Source organism: Nothoprocta perdicaria, unplaced genomic scaffold (genome assembly GCF_003342845.1).
Source record: "Nothoprocta perdicaria isolate Ctin4 unplaced genomic scaffold, notPer1 scaffold_190, whole genome shotgun sequence".
In the NCBI taxonomy this organism is placed as follows: Eukaryota; Metazoa; Chordata; class Aves; order Tinamiformes; family Tinamidae; genus Nothoprocta; species Nothoprocta perdicaria.
The window spans coordinates 627,166-643,099 of record NW_020455094.1 but is presented as its reverse complement, the minus strand read 5'-3'; the positions used below and the strand labels follow the sequence as shown (position 1 = coordinate 643,099).

The following is a 15,934-nucleotide window of genomic DNA, read 5'->3' as shown; positions in this document are numbered from 1 at the left end:
CTGCTACAAGACTGTATTTTTCTGGCATTTTATATAAAACAGATTAGATAGAAATATCTTTGGAGATGACTAAGCAGTTTCTTGGTTTCGATTAAGTACCAAAAAGCAGTCCTGCCAATTTATTAATATTTAAGTTTCTACAACTTAATATGAACTTGGTTCCAAGAACTACATAGGTTTCCTTCAAGTATGTGTAGCAAGAAATCAACACTGTGCCAGCTGGCAGATTAAACAAGTCATTAAAGTAGGCTCCTACTGAATTTAGAGGATTGTTTTTCATCTTTTCCCTCTCTATTCCTCTACATCCAGATGTATTATTTAGTGAATATTTTCCAGTCCCAGTAAGAAAAGTAAAAGAAGTGCCCTTGGCACTTAAAGAGTTTTTCCTCCAATGTGGTCTCCTGCTGCACTTCAGATTTATTCCATTATATGGCTTGCAATGGTCCTAAAACACCTTTGACCATATGAAGAGATGGGAAGAGGGTGTTTGGGGCAGGTATGATTCTTTCATGAGCAGTAGCAGTCTAAAGTATTGATCTTTATGGATGATTTAGTTTACACCACAATTATCACTACATGCCACCACATACTGTACTCCCTGCAGCACCCTGTGCAGGAAATCAGTAGTACTACGAGCATGTTATATTTGGGAAAAGTGGAGCACACTGTGATTACGGACAAAGTCAAACCAGCTTGGCACGTGTGGGCAGAGAAGCTCTGATTGTTCTGCATTCTCCAAGGCACTTCTCCAATGATGTGCAGAAATTTGCAGGGGTAAAATCCCGTAAATTCATAGAACAGAGGCTTTTAGCATAGATTTTGTCCTTCAGAGGTTCATATACTTATTTGAATCATGTTAAAACTACCTGAACTTCATGACCCAGCAGTATCCAAGGGAAGAATAAGTGTAGAATAAACTGTGGTATTCAGCCACCCCAGGAATAATCAGAAATGGTCTTTCATAAGAAAACATCAAAAGTTAAGGCCTTTATCCGCTCTTTGTGGACATTTCAGATTAAATGGAACTACAAGCAGCTGAAGGAGTGCTGGCTTTTTAAAAGCCCTGGGAAAAGAATTTTATAGGAGTTGAAATAGAAAACAAACAAACAAACAACAACAACAACAAATAAAAAATAAAAACACCTCATCCTCTCTCATCATTTCACTTCCTGGGCAGTAAAATGAGTTCAGTCTCATGAATTGCTAATGAATTAGAAAACAAAAAGGCCTTAAAAAAATATATGCCCGCAGACAGAGACTGAGATAGTGAGTTTTGGAGCTTGAATGCAACTCAGAGGATATCCTTCCTCAGGAGCAAGAGGCTCCTCCAGGCTCCTGCTCAGGCCCTATCTGGGCCTGCAAGGCGAGAAGGTCCTTCATTTCCTTACAGATTCTGCCACAACCGTAGTCCAAGCAACGACCTCAGAATTTGGCTCAAATAGAGTTTGATTTACCGAAGTTGTTTTGGAGTCACAAACCTTCTTTGCCCTCTTCTTTAGGGGCAGCTTAATTCTTAATTGTATAAAGCTAAAGTGTAAAAACTGTATTTTGCATGTGTTCTTTGTTTCTAATACACGATATCTGTAAGGGGACTCCCTTGCTTGGCTAACAGTCGGGATTCATTAGACCTTTTATGATGATTCTTTCTGGTTTGTAGATATATGATGAATCTCAGATGTTTAAATAGCATATAACAGTGCTCCATTGACCTTGCTGAGTACAGTTGGAGGGAAAGAAAGGTAATTTTCCTCAAAGAAATGTTAAAAATGTGTCTCTACTATAGCACAGATGCAGAGGATAAAGAAACTCCAGAGGGATTAAAATATTTTAGATTAATTTGGAAGAAGGCCACACTGTGTAAAGCCTGGTTAGTTTGGGCCTTTCCAATTCCATGCCATATAAACAAACCCATTTAAACTGCATTTGTTAGAAGGAATGTTCGGAAAAAAAAATCCCCCAAAGTAGCTGTAACTCAAATGACCTCCAGTTCTGTATTCTCTTCTTACTGCCTAAAGAACAAACATATGTCCAATATATTCTAGCCAAATTTTGTGCAGTTGCTGCATGATTCATATTGCTTGAAAATTAAGTCATTTAAGCAAGAGGATTCTGGTCCTCTCAATCAGTGTTTTAAAACTTAGGGAAGGCTATATCTGGTTGGTTCTTGAGCATACCTAGATCTCAAGACAACCATTGCTTTGAAATGGATCTTCCTCCATCAGTGTGAACATTATTTTAATAGTCAGTGCTAATATTTTGAGGGATGCATTCTAGTTTCTCTGCCTTTGTGGGAATGCGATCATCTGCAGGTTTTTATTTGTTTTTTTTTTTAAAGGTTTTTTAAAAAGAAGAGATGGAAAATCATTGCTTTGAGACAAATTTCAGCAGCTCTTCCTCACCGCTACTATTAGTGCAACTATTTGAGAATTAATCTAGTATTCAATGTACAAGCATCTGGCAGAAGTTCTTAATGTTTACTCACCTACTTTTTTTCACTTTTTTACTCAAACTGAATAGTACTTTAGTCCTTAGAGTCTTCGAAGACAGCTCACAGATTATGGTGTTAAATTACTTAACCATAGAAAGTAAGCAGTTTCTGACCCTCATGAGTTAAGCAAGATGAAACACAAAGCAGGAAGATGATGGCAGCTATGAGCCATCCACAGGGGGAACAGCATTGAAAAGGACTGTGAGCCATTTTTCTCCACATTTGTGAGCCATTTGTATCTACAAAACAGTAGGCACTTAAAGAAAAGGGACTTCCCTGATCATAAACCATTAATCCTTGAGCAGTTTGACATGAGAATTACCCACTCTCCTATGTGTCATATGGATGAAGAGAGTGTTTTCCAACACTCCCATTCTTGCTTAAGTTCTTGAAGTTATATCCAAATGTTTGACTGTAATTCAGTCACTGCACAAATTCCTCTCTCCTCAGAGGACATAAGGCAGCTGGCCAAGCTGAGGACAATATATAGCCTGCTCTCTCCCAAATGCCCTGAGGAGCCAACATCATTTCACCACCAAGTGTAGTGTGGAGTGAACATGGCAACTTTAATAAAATTCAGAACAATAGAACTCAACAGTTTAGAATATAAAATAAGGGGAAATGTTATTTTCATTACAAGCAATATAATTAGAGATAATAAAAAAGTAAGCTTAAATTCTGGGATTTAAGGGCTAGCATCTCTTCTTAAAGTTGTTATGGGATCTTCTGAATATGATTTTGCAGGAAGATATGATGTAATTTATGGTTATGACATCATAGCTATACAGTTAAGCTCTCTGATGAGAACTTCTATGGCTATTTTAAGTCTGATAGCACATCATTTCCTTCCTATAATGCTGGTTAAATTTTTCCATGTGATCCTTTTCCTGTTGATAGTTACTGTACATTAGCAATAAACACATTAGCTAGCATTCCCTGCACATTTTTATTTTGATTGTGTCTATCACCATCTTCCATACTCAGCCTGGCTGCAGGAATAGAACAGATACAGTCTACTCTATTTGGAGAAACTCCAGATATTCAAAGATATAACCAAAAACAGAAATCTGTCTAAGGACATTTTTACATCATCCAAAAATCAATTTGGAGTGTAGAACTTCTTGTAGTCAAATTTTGTTCTTTAAATGTTATGTATGGACCTTTGTTTGTTGACATACCGCTCTACACACTCATGAAAACAATATGTTCTCGAGGCTCTGAGACTTTGCTGGTAAAGCAGATTTTAAATAAATGCTTCATATAATTTCAGAAACAGATGTTAGATAGCAAAATTGTGTGAAACAGCCAAGACCTACTTACTAGCACTAGGAATTTTCTATTTTGTGCTTCACTTCAGTACCAGCAATTGATGAAGTACACAACAGCCACTAAACCCCTAACTTTCACCTGGAAATCTATTTATTCTTTAGGCATATATTGCTCCAAGAAGTTTATGAGTTAAAATTTAGTATTTTGCAACACTCTTGACAGTTCTATGCCCACATAGTCTGCCTTTCATGAATCTTTGATAGACTTTGACTTGTCTGCAATACCAGCTCCAATAACCGCTTGTACGGTTGAATTTCTGTTCCTCTATTCCTTGTAGAGATGTGTAGGGTTTGCATGATAATTTCTGCTATAAATACCTGCATGATTTTCCTGTCTAAAATAGCAATTATGCTTTGCAGCAAGTTTCCCACCTTCGTTCTAGTTATGTCCTCTTGCCTTTGAGGAGCATCACTTACAACTGGAAAGGAACAATGCCCTTTATATTGCTTCCAATTCAAATTCAAAAATGACTACATGGCACCTTAAGAAAAACTGTCTAGTAAAAAAATTGTCTGTCTAGAAACCGTCTGTAAATTATTCAACCTAAATACTGCTTCTCTTAATAGTGTTAGCATAAATTTAGGATCTCTTAGTACGCCTATTTTGACACCAGTGTACCAGTATAAAACCTTCACTCTTAATATTGATTCTTTCCCAAGTGATTGATTTGGAGTATATTTGTTACAAGTAGTAACAATTTTCTAAAGCTTACCAATAATGATTTACTGGCTCTTAGTCAAGCAGCAGAAGAAAGATTAATTCAGTTACTTAATAAATCACATTGGTTCAGTCTAGTTACATTCTGCAGCCTACTTTATGTGGTCTGAAGTAGTCAGAGGTAATGTTTTGGCCATAGAAACATGGTGAGACCCAAATATATATGGATATAAAGTCACTCACATGGCTCTTTTTTTCCTTTTCTTTCTCTCTCAGAGCTGTCTTAGTGTATTAGTGGCTGTTTCTAGTCATGTCACCAAGATACCAGCAGGTGCTTTCACATAGAGCTCTTCAGGTGCATCTTCCATGCATTTCTCACACTGTGGGCTCCCCTAAACCAGAGTGGTTAAGGCACAGCAGCCAACTGGATTTGGCAGGGAAGCTCTGTACAACCATGTAGCACCATGATGGAGGTACAGCCCACGATGTGGCACTGGTGCTGGTGGCCCTGCATCTGCGTCGCTCTCTCAGTAGACTGCCCTCGGTTAAGGCTATCACATAGTCATCTGAAAACAACTGGTGGGACTCAATGAATAAAAATAATTAATGGATCTCAGTTTTATTTTGAGATTTGTGGGTTTTTTTTTTTTTTTTTTGGCAGACTTTTCTCAGGTTTTGTCATTCACTGTTTTCTTTGTATTTCTAAAGAAAATAGTCCTCAATTTTACAGAGGCAAAACCATGACAGTGGGATTTGTCTTTCAATGATAAAACTAGCAAAAAGTGGAACACTTATGATAACCCTGTCTTTGAGAAACATCAGCAATAAGCGCCCCCCTCCAACTTCCAAGAACATGTTGCAGACTGCACATCACGTAACTAAAGGACTGCAATTTTTTCCCTGAGGCTCCCACATTTAACAAAGGGAAACACTACTTTCAACAAAAGATGCTATTCTAGCTATGTGCCCTTTTACCCTGTCAGAGAAACAGCTGGTATCATAAAGTCACAGCTAATTTGTATCATGTCTGCATTAACAGTCAGATTCAGTTTCCATCAGACTTTCAAAGTTGGACTAATACCAGTTGATGGATGACAGCTTTTCTTACCTCCCTTCTCAAAATATATTTAAACACTGCCTCCCCATAACCCCTCACCCATATTCAAAATAGAGGTGGAATGCTTTAACATCTTTCATATAAGAAAAATTCAGGAAAAAAATCAACTAGTAAGTTGAAGGAAAAAAAAAAAACACTAAATAAGAAGGATGAGAAAAATATACCAGAAATTCTGAAGTTATGTGACAAGAAAATAGAGCTGTAAGACAGGCATGTGGGTACCAAGTGTAGTGGAAAAGAATTTTCTCTTAAAAAGGCAGAAAAAAATCACTTGCCTCAGGTGATCTTTTGAAGTTTGGGGTATCTGTTCTCCTAAAAAAAAAAAAAAAAAGTCTGCCTGCCTGCAGAGACTTCAGGGGCTTTTTCAAGGTCAGCATTCAAGCAATTCAAGAAAGACCTTTTTTTTTCCCCTCTCTCTTTAAGGGACCTGTTTCTCATTTACGCTACTAAATGTCATCTACTTTCATTTTAAGATCCCTGAAGCAGAATGCTTGTACTGTGTAAAGGGACTGTGGTGAAAGTGAGAGTCAGGCCAAAGATTTAACAACTCCGAACCCGCAGCACTCGTGTGAGAAACAACTGCAAAGATCAGGCTCTTCTTGGAAAATAGACATAGGGGAATTTCCAGAAATTGGGAGTTCAAACTCAGTTCAGATAAACATCTAAGTGGGCTGATGCACTTCTAAGACTACCCTCCACAGCACCTGAATCTACAGCATTAGCCTGAGACAAGATGTCCTTTGGAGACTTCAGATACTTCCCACTTCCAGATGATCGGAAAGCAAGTTTCTTTCATCCTGTGATCTGAAAACATTACAGTAATGTGTGCAAGGAAAAATCCCCCAAAACCTTGGGAAGTTGTCTCTGTTGTCTTTTTATTAATGCAGCACATTACAATGATTATTGGGGTTTTGAGCAATTGGCCCATCTCACCGAAAACTCTCAGGCTGCTCAATCAACCAACTCCACAAGCAAGTCGCATCTTTGGCAAGCTCAAAGCACCAGGATTTCCATTATAACATGACAGGAGCAGTTATCGGGACTGAGCTGAGGAAGCGTGAAGAATGGGTGAAGCCCAAAGAGTGGTGGCGCCCAGGCTCCCTCTCCCTCGGCGCACGCATTTCCTGCCTTAGAAGGTTAATACCACACAGAAGACAATAAGATACAGCGTCTGCTGTGCCTAAGCTGTGCTTGGCACTGCTCTCCGAAGGGCTGCTTGCCAACTAACGCAGCCAAGGCGCCGCATGCTCCTGCCACATCCTCTCCAGTGAGCTATATCTGCTCCCTACCTACTGGGAAGATGCAGATAATCAACTCCACTCCCCTCACTCTGAGCGCAACAGCAGAGCACTGAGTCTGTCCCTACATATGATCCTTATGCTTATTCCCTTTCTCTCTTTTTTTTTCTTTTTTTTTTTTTTAATCTTTTTGTTTGTTCTTAAACCTCCGTCTGGCAAGGCTTGGTTTATTAGAAGCAGATTGCTCTTCAACCACTCAGTGTGTCAGTTTTACAATTCCTAGGTGGTGTAATTCCTGGAAAATAAAAGATGATCTCCATCCAAAATTTTGGATGAGTCACAGCAGGTTTACATGTTTTGGTTCACCCTTAAATGAAGCGTAAATTTCTATATCTAAAGGATGCTCTGCTTTTCTACATTTCAGCTATTAGCCACATATTTCTTTCAGTCAGTCCTTCACCCACCAATTGAAGCTCAGCAAGCAGTGAAAGGCAGTCATCACATTTTCATGGGACTGTGAATTGTGTCAGGAAGGACAAGCATATTTTTTCTTGAGTTCACTCTGCTGATACACAGCACTTTTTACACTAAATACCCCAAACGGTTGGCCTTAACACCTCTTCAAGAATGCAATGCTACACAAAAATCACCAGGTTCTCATCTCCCACAAGAAAACTTTTACCAGAAACTGCTCCAGCCATAAATAGAGGTCACTCCAAGTCTCAGAACCTGCTGGGAAACTTAGGTTGCTAAATAACAGCCAGGTTCAGCACATCCTCCATGTAACTCACAGAGCCAAGGCAAGATTTGGTACTGCATTGCCTCTTCAGAGCAGCAGCTCAGAGGAAGGGGATCCTACACACATCTTGGTATAAATCATCACAAAAAAATATGTACAGAAATGCTTTCAGTGCTGAGTATTTAGGAGAAGAGCTGACCAAACCCTTTCATACAGAATCCTTCCTAGTGGTGACTATCTTGTCTCCTAACAAAAGATACATTTTGATCATAGATTAATCAATAGTTAACCAGTCATTTTGCACCTTATCCATATAAGGTATCATTGTGTTATGACTGCAATTTATATAAATATGTTTCAGTTTCTCTTCAAAATTCTGACTTGACTATACTCAAGAATCCATAGGCGGTTAGAATTAACAGTTGCAGGTCAGTCATATCAATACCACTAATGCACTTCATATGAAGATTAGGACATGAGCTTTGTTTCCAGTTTTTCATAGATATTTAATTCATTTTTATGCCTTTCCAAATGTATGTATTGATTTACATATTTTGTTTTAATAATTTTCTAGAGGCAAATACTAGCTTTTTGGTAGTACTTTCCTTCATGTGTCTACTTGGCCATTTACAATGAGAAGAGAAGGTTAATTATGGAATGCATTATCAGATTTTGTCCTTTTTCTTTCTTGACAGAATTTTCTCCCATTTCCGTAAGTTCTGTGCAAACACAACAGGTCATATGAGATGAAGCTAGCTTTCTTTTCTCCATTATAAGGTACCAGCTTAGAAGTACACTGAAGCATTGGTGTCAGTTTTGAGCAGTCAGAGAGTCTTGTTGAAATGCCAAATTTTGCATGCTTAAACATGTCCAACACTCTAGCTAGTGATCTGTCAGAAGAACTGATTTCTGAATGTCTCATCCTAGAGCACTTGCATGTCTGATCCATAGGAACCATGGCCTTAATCTCCTTGGCTCAGATTTTTAGGGTATTTAGGTTCATCACAAACATACTAAGGAAGCATATAAGAGTCTAATTCAATGATATCACTTGTAGAAGTGTTTTATGGGAAATTTTATCTTGTTCTGAATCAAAAAGAAATCATAATTCTGTAATATCAAAATTTCCCACAAACTGGAAATCCCAGACTGCATCTGGCTCCAGTCTCAAATACTCCCTAGGAGCGCAAAAGTAATACAGAACTCAGAGCAATCAGGGCAGAGAACAGCCTGCAACAATTATCAGTCCATTCAGCACTTACACGAACCTTCTCAGAAGTGTAGGCAAAGTTTCCCCAAGGACGATGACAAAAACAGCTAAAATGGGCCCAGACCCAGCATTCCTGCCTGGGGGGGAGGCTGCCTGAGATGAAAGGAAATGCAGCCAGCACTCAGCCTCCAGCCCAGTTGCTCTCTTCCTCCACATTGCTCTATAGCCAGAAAGAGGGGAATGGGACAGAGGTACAGAAGAGGGTCAGGCACCCAGACCATGGTCACATGCTAGTGGGAATGAAAAGCTTGCTGTACCCTGAGTTACCTGAGGATGGTAGCATGTAAGGGAGTTACCTTGACTTCAGGGTAGTATTTCTGACCCCATCAGTTCCCTGTCATAAGCGCTGCTTAAACTTAAAGGCAGCCCTCAGTTTGTCTCCATCCTGGAATTTCCATAAACACTGCAAACACTTCTTTTAACTGGTTTGTGAGTCCTTTCGGGGCACTCACTTGTCCTAAAGTTTTCGGAGGGAAGTGGGAGCAAAATGTTTGGAAAAAGTGTCTCTATGCCTTACATGTTGTAAATAGTAAGCATGGTTACTTGGACCTCCCATACTCATGCAGAACCCTCAGAGCCTACTTGCTCTAAAAAGACCAGAAAATTCAATAGTACCACCAGTGCATGAGCTTGAAACAAGTAAATACGATTTAAGTGTATACTGCAAGCAGAAAACTTGCTGAAATCCAAACAGATAGAGCTGTGAGGAAAGGGGGAAAAAAAAAAAAAAAACAGGCATCCACAAAGTAAATATTGTAAAATTCCAAGATTTTGATTTGAAAATAAAATTTAATAAAATTCAAGACAAAAGCTTTTGAATCTGTTATCAGTTCTGAATAAAGTAGTCTATGGTGACAATGACTTTAAAGGAAGAACAATCAAGGGTCTAACTGCTGTCTACCAAAAGCAGAGCTGTCCGTTCTCTATCAGAGGGATTCCAGCCTCCGAAAAGTAAGCAAGCACACAGAATAGAAGAAATGGCCCTATATAAAAAAGCAATATAAAAGGAAAAAAAGAATTCCTTCTGGGGTAAGCACTTTAATCATACTCACAGGGAAGGCAATCAGAGGAAATATTCTGATCCTTTCAGTAACAAAACAGCTGCTGATGGATTCAAAATGATGATGCCAGAAACTAGCGGTGATGACTGTGGAAAAAACAAATAACACTGTTTAGCAATAGTACAGTTATTTCACTTTTTTTTTTTTAAAAAAGCACTACTAATATATACCTTTTGTAAAGTCTTCTTTAGCAAAGCTACTACAAAGATTCTTTTAAAAGAATGGAATAAAATGCATCAAAATTTTGCAAGTAACCAAAAAAAAAACAAAAAAAACCCCCAAAAAAACTCAGAATCAAAACCAAAAGTCTATAAACCTGGAATCTGGCAAAGTATACTGGGATTTCCCACAAGTTCTCAACAGTCTCTCACTAAGACCTCTTCAAGAAGTAAAACTGATACAGGATAAGCAGAACTTTCTCTGGTGATTAGTCAGACACAAAGCAAAGAATCAAACTAGCTTGTGAGTTTCCACAACAGAGCGAAGTTTTCAGTGCAGCTCCCTAAGGATCTGTACTGAGACTTGTATTCAACATATTTAGAAGTGAGAAGTGCTCTACAAAAGCAGATGAAGAGTAAGAACAAAGTATGTAGATGAAAGAAAACAAATTATAATAAAATCCAAACTCAATGTAATGAGTAAAAGACGTCCACAATAATAAATACTCAGGGCAGATTGAATTCAGTGTTCATAAGCAAAATTAAAGGGGAAAAAGTATAACCAGATAAATCTGTACATATGCAGTAATGAAACTCTAAATAAGCCAGTATGACTCCAAGAGTGAAATATATATATATATATGCATTCCTACTTCCTCATTTTTTTGTGTGAAGTTCTGATGACCCTGCCTCAAGAAGCCGCCCAGGGAAGGACTCCAATAATAATCTGGGCTATGGCACAATTCCTAGCTAAGAGGCCTACTTCTATTTGATTAATGCCCATCACTTGATTCTGAACAGGAAGAACTTCAAAACATTGAGATCATGCGCAACAGGGGTTTTATGGGTCTAAAAGGCATTCTCTGCTTCAGAACTGTTTGTTGTACTCCAGTCTCCTCAAGATTTTTTAAAACTAGAGACAAAGACATGAAAGATTCTCCTTTTCTTTCCCACATTGTTACTAATATTCAGGTCACACAATGTCCTTTCCGCTGGTTGTATTCATTCTGTCCTAAAGCAATTTTTTTTTTAATTCAGCTCAACATAATTTATAATATCAATAAAATTACTATAATATGTTCTCTCACTATTTGCTGTCCAAAAGAACTTCCATCACACTGCAATTCCAATGTGAAATGACTACAAAAGGCTAAGAACCAAAGAGGAAATTTCCACACAACTTGACATGAAGGAAGTTCAGGTCCAGGTCGAAATCCAGGCTTCATAAATCTAAACACTCCAATCCAAGAAACATCACAAGGGTTTGGACACATTTTAGCTTGTAATCTTCAATGGTAAAAACTGGCACAAGTTTTACTGACTCTTCTTTCTTTAGAATTCCCCTAACCATAAACATTGGGTTCATATTCTGCTGTCACACACGCAATGCCATTAACAGCATTACAAACACAGCCACACACCCTGCACTGCACATTCAACCACACAATGGAACTAGGTTTCCAGTATCTTTTAACTGCAATTTTAAAAACACAAGTGCTTTTATCAAAAGTTCTTTGTGGCGTAAGTGGTGAAGGAATTTTTTCTATCTTGATTGTGCAGTGAGAAAACCAAAGAATATCCAAGGCCTTCAGAAGGTGACCTCTAACACCTAGTTGGGTCTTTCATTACAAAGGTATATCCATTTGTATATGCACATAGGAACACACATGAAGAGCACGGTTCTCTTTTAGTGAATTTGGATCCATTCACCAGGTAGTTTTCAATGAAAAAAAAAGTTACAAAGTCCAGTTAAAAGATTTATGTGCTGTAGGTAGCCCATTTTATCCACTAATTCAGTAGCTAGGGCCTGGAGATCATTCAGATCTCATCTCTTCCTGAAGGGATTTCAGCCTAGATCTTCTGAAGGTTGCTGTAGCTCTAGGATGTTCTGCTACATTCCTTCCTAACCAAGAGTAAAAGAAAGACTAGACCACATTAGCATGAATGTGCAAATAGTTCTGTATCCTCTGACAGCGACCTATGTTTAGGGTAGAGCCTAAGAATAGGAAAAGCACATAATGATGCTTCCCACAAATACTCTCCCAACTGCCCAGTCACAGCTTGTGACTTCCAGAATGCCTGGAAGGTGGAACGTGCATATTTACTCTTCACCATGGCAGCATTTTTTCCATTAGTATTTCCACTAGCTGTAAACATTCAGTAAAATCCCATAGCAGAAAGATCCACAGTTCACTGAAGTGCTACGAGAAGAAATAGGTCACTTTGGAGAAGTAATTAAACCTTCATATGAATACTGGAACTCAGTGATGCTACTTCCTAGCTGAATATTCAGTCAGCTAATGCATAGTTGGGCAGGGTATGCAAATGGAAAGTGTTTTTAATTGTACCACACGTTAGGAAGCAATCCCAAAATGCTCAACAGCAAGGTGGTTAAGAAGCTCTTATGGAAATAGGACATCTAGATTCCAGTCAAAAGTATGTATTTAATAACCTAAAAAAGTAAAATAACATCGGTAGGAGAGTGGGAGCACAATAAATGACAATTTGAGCATACTTTGGGAAAAGGAGGTAATCCAGTCCCCTGCACTGTGTTAGTGACCTGTATATAAAAGGAGTTCTCCTTTGTCCTTTAAATGCAGAATTTTGTTCCACGCGATGTTTGAGGTTGGCAGGTGCCTCTGGAAATCATCTAGTCCAAGCTCCCTGTTCAACCAGGGTGAGCTAGAGCAAGCTGCTCAGGACCACATCCAGTCAGGTTTTGAATATCTGTGGTGGACACTCCAAAACCTGCACCTCTCTGGAAACTTGTTCCACTGTTTAATCACCTTCATATATTAAAAAAAAAAAAAATCATGATTAAATTGAATTGCCTGTATTTCAATGTGTGTCGACTTCCTCTCGGCTTTCACTGGGTATCACTGAGAAGAATCTGGTTCCATCATCTCTACCCTTCCACAAAGAGTGGCTGTTAACCTGGGATCTCATTCTAGCAGGTTAAAGCTAGGCATTTTTGCCAATAGATTTCAGTAGTGATTCTTGTGAAGATTTTAATTCACAAGAAAAAATATCAATAGAATCAATACTGAAATCTATTGTGAAAATTAAATTTTTTTCACAAGATTTGAAAATGAGAGGAGGAAACCATCTTTAAAAAAGCAGTCTAGGTGAAGTATTTCTTTGTTTATCCAGTTTTGCCATGTAGTTTATTTGTATAAGAAGTTTTTTTCCAGGATTTTTTTTCCAGGATTGCCATGTAGTTTATTTGTATAAGAAGACATTAGAGAGGGAGCATTTTAAAATAAAAGAAAAACAAAAATGAAAAAAAAAAATTGCTTTCCAACTTTGCCTCAAGGGAGCACTTTTAAAAAACCCTTAACTTTTCCCCAGCCGTTCAATCATTTTTAACAAAAGAAGCTTTTATTATGATGTTTGATAGAACCGCCCTAAAAACAGAAGAGGGGCACGAGAAGCCTTGTTTTCACCCACTAACCACAGAAAAAGGGAATTTATTTTCTAAGTTGACCTGAAAAGTGGAGGTGGGCTATCTCCTCATCTGTGAACTGCTCAACTAACTGTTTATGAGCATCTTATCAGCATACAAAATTAGAATTTAAAGTAAATAAAAACATCTATTAATTCCTCTGCAACAATATTTCTGGAAGTTCATTTTTAAAAGTATAGCTATAGGCCATTGACTTCAGATTGAGCACACACTTCCATGCTCTGTTGAACATGGATGGTTTTCTCTCTCTCAGCTCTACTTCCCACATGGCTGCAGCAGTCTCCTAGCTAGCATTTTTTTTGTCAGTGTTACAACTGGGACTGCAGAAATTTTGCCAAAACCCAACATTCTGGGTGTTATACAAGCAACAGGATAAAATGGTAGCTCTTACTTCAAAAGATATTATAAACCAAGTACAAAAGGGATGAATATACATAGTAGAAAATTCTGACACAATAATTCATCTCAATGATTATATCCTATTATGTCATAAATGTTGGTATGCTGTTAATAATTGTTTGGAAAGTTCCAGTGTTATCTTAACATCAGCTAGAGAATGATAGCTTTACTGTGGCTCTGTGATCATCAGGACACAGTCCTTCACACAACTCCTCAATTAAATATTAAATTTTTGAACATGTAGCTAGGTGCATATATCTCTGTTATTTTTCAAATCATATAAAGCACTCAGCCTATTACAGCTGCATCTTTCCATGGTCTCATCTGAGGAGAACCTCAATGACACAGAGAAGTATCAATAAGTACAGATGAATAAGGAAAAAATGAAATGGATGAAAAAGTTCCCCACCTATTTTCTGTTCATGAACCACACAAGCTGCATAATGTAAAGAGCTGATGGTCTTAATAGTCCAGATGTGCTCAGGGTCAGAGGTACCCTAGAGGTACAGAGCTAAAGAGGGAAAGCATGATGTAAGCAGTGCCTCTTCCAGCTCGGATGCAGCCTGTATCGGACATGAGGGGAAGGGAGAGGAAAGGAATCTTTCTCCAACCACTACCCTTTGCATTCCACTTATTGGGGACCCACTGGATCCCAGGTTTAATACACAGCCAACCCAATGGGCATAGCATACACAGAAAACTTCTCCAGGGACAGACTCTGGAGCGCCCTATCCAATCTGCTAAATATCAGTTGGAGTCTATGGGGTCTTTAAAATAAGGCAAGGTAAGCTAATATACATTATGGGAGAGTGAGAAGAAGGAAGCTCTGTCTCTTCCCTCCAGTCATACTAATACACTAGTAAATAACTCATCTGACTTACAAAGCTTCAGGAAATACCAAGCTTCTTCTCAACCCTCTAAAAAATGCCTTACATTGATCTCATCAGTGGAGCACCACAATTCTTTTGTGAAGAGTCATTCCCCTTCAGTGACTCTCTCTTAATAGAGGTGAGAAGCTGCTGATAAAATGATTACCTGAATACAGGCTTTTATTCAACATGTCATGCCATGAGACCACAAAGTCAAGAGAAATGTTTCCTAAGGTTAAACACAACCAAAAGGCAAGACTTCATGTAGCTTAAGATACTGAGTGGAAGTAGATGGCAAAGTCTTTGCAGAGTTAATTCTTGAAAGTACAGACTAACAATTAAGTGAGGTCTGCATGTATCTGAGTAGATATGGCTGGAACTTTATCCTTTGCTAATGCAAGATTTCTAAAGTAACTGCTACCAACTTCTGTAACAACTCGAAAATGTTTGGGGTTCATTGTCCCTTTTGTGAAAAGGTTTCAAAAAGCTGAGCTCTGACCTAAATGTTAATAATCCATAAAGGATTAATGCACAATGATCCAAGAATATAGACAATTGCAACAGACAGCAAATGGACAGATTTAAAGCATCTTTTGACAGTTGCTAACATCAATCAACATGACAAATAAAACTATTAGCTCAAACCAGGCAGAGAAGCACTGCTAAAATAAGTCTGTAACAACAACAACAAGTCTCCTGGGAAAAGTCTGTTCTCCTCTTATGTCTTAGTTATTGAATGTGAACACATGGCTGGGATGCACATCAGAAGAGAGGAAGTCGCAATGAACATTCTGCAAGTTACATCTTTTTCAACTTTTCAGGGAAATTTTAATTAAAAGCATTTCTAAAAAGTTTTCTGAGTGACAGGATTAATGTTAGCACTGGTTACTAGTTACTATCTGTGGATCCTGGAGCTCACAGCTCCCATTAAAATAAAGCAGCAAAGAAAAGAACTTTGTGCAAATTAAGACATTCCCTCAGCAGGGAAGGTTCATGTGAACATCTTCTGTGGCTTCCTTTCATGTGTTTTTTTCCTTGGAAATGGGATAGCAGAAAATCCCTGAAGAAGAAGATGGACTTCTCTGAGTACAGAAGTTTTGATTCAAGTTTTCTAGGCTAGCCCCTGGGGGGAATCTCTATAATGAA

General features: G+C 38.3%; 1 protein-coding gene across 1 annotated transcript in view; it reads right to left on the bottom strand.

The window, feature by feature from the left end:
* CALD1 (caldesmon 1) overlaps positions 1–15,934 on the bottom strand; it is a 179,233-nt gene that overhangs the window by 99,853 nt on the left and 63,446 nt on the right. The window contains exon 2 of the mRNA XM_026037108.1: positions 9,891–9,985. The gene's annotated coding sequence lies outside the window, so the exon portion shown is untranslated. The remainder of the gene's footprint in view (positions 1–9,890; positions 9,986–15,934) is intronic.